The sequence below is a fragment of the Myotis brandtii genome, unplaced genomic scaffold (genome assembly GCF_000412655.1).
Source record: "Myotis brandtii unplaced genomic scaffold, ASM41265v1 scaffold240, whole genome shotgun sequence".
Lineage (NCBI taxonomy): Eukaryota > Metazoa > Chordata > Mammalia > Chiroptera > Vespertilionidae > Myotis > Myotis brandtii.
In genome coordinates, this window is record NW_005359064.1 from 3,765,434 (window position 1) to 3,766,876 (window position 1,443).

The 1,443-nt window shown below is 54.9% G+C and overlaps 1 protein-coding gene across 2 annotated transcripts in view; it reads left to right on the forward strand.

The window, feature by feature from the left end:
• Nucleotides 1-527: 527 nt before the first annotated feature.
• The window catches only part of CEP192 (centrosomal protein 192kDa), a 107,746-nt gene continuing 106,830 nt past the window's right edge, over nucleotides 528-1,443 (forward strand). For both annotated transcript variants that reach the window (XM_014540285.1, XM_014540286.1), the window contains exon 1: nucleotides 528-695. The gene's annotated coding sequence lies outside the window, so the exon portion shown is untranslated. The remainder of the gene's footprint in view (nucleotides 696-1,443) is intronic.

Sequence of the window (1,443 nt, forward strand, 5' to 3'; positions counted from 1 at the left end):
TGGGGGCCCAGGGCACCTTCCACCATTGCACCGCCTGCCCGCCGCCGTGAATTCCGCTCAGGGAGTTTAATTGGACGCCTCTGTGTCGGAGGCTCTTGGCCAACCGCGAGAGAGCGGCTTTGGAAGAAACGGGCTTTGGTTTTGGGGGATCACAATCTTGTGTCTTCCTCCCACATGGTGACTTCAGCTCTTGAGCAGCAAACCCGCTCTGCAAAGTGCTCTGTTGGTCGGCGATGTTTGCTTGTGTGTGATGGACCGGTCGGTTTCTCCGTTTTGTCTGAAACTGACCCAGGAAATCACCGTGTTAACTAAATGCAGAAGGGTCTGTCCTGTCACCCATTATTCACTTTTGTTTTGGTTTCTGCTAGGCGGTCTTCACCTGTCCTAGAGCTACTTACCTCTAATACCATTCCTACATTTCTTGTACCCGATTTCTTTATGAAAAAACAAAAAATTTAAAAAAACCCAAACATGTGAAATAAGACAATGTTTAATATCACTCTACTTTTGCTTTCTCTTAATTTCAGACTGTTCAGTAAAACATGAGATCCTTTCCGAGGAAGTCGTTTGGAGGACAGCTGTTTTTATGACAACATTTCCATTTGCTGTTACCATTTTGAGGTTATTCGACTGCAGTTTTTACTGCTCCAGGATCACCCTTTTCTCCGATTTCAATTTTGTGGGAAAAGTTTGCGGTAAGCTTTGAAAAGTAATATACTAAATGTCTCATTATAAGATACTAGAGGCCCGGTGCACAAAAATTTGTGCACTCGGGGGGCGGGGGGAGGGGGGTCCCCCAGCCCAGCCTGTGCCCTCTCGCAGTCTGGGACCCCTCGGGAGATAACGACCTGCTGGCTTAGGCCTGCTCCCGGGTGGCAGAGGGCAGGCCCAATCCCTAAGTGCAGCCCCTGGTCAGGCTCAGAGCAGGGCCGATTGGGGAGTTGGGGCACCGCCCCATCATGCACAGAGCAGGAAGGATCGGGAGGTTTCGATGCCACCCTCAGTCACCCTCAGGGTAGGGCCGATAGGGGAGTTGGGGCACCGCCCCCTGTCACACTCAAGGCAGGGTCGATGGGGAGGTTGCGGTGCCACCCCCTGTCACGCACAGAGCAGGGCCGATCAGGGGGTTGAGGAGCTCCCCCCTGTCACTCACAGAGTAGGGCCGATAGGGGAGTTGGGGCACCGCCCCCTGTCACACACAGAGCAGGGCGGATCAGGGGGTTGGGGCGCTGCACCCTGTCACACTCAGGGCAGGGCCAATGGGGAGGTTATGGCTCTACCCTGTCACACACAGAGCAAGGCCCATGGAGGGGGGTTGGGGCGCCACCCTCTATCACCCACAGAGCAGGGCCGATCAGGGGGTTGGGGCGCCACCACTGTCACACTCGGGGCAGGGCCGATGGAGAGGGTATGGCTCTACCCTGTCACATACAGAGCAAGGCC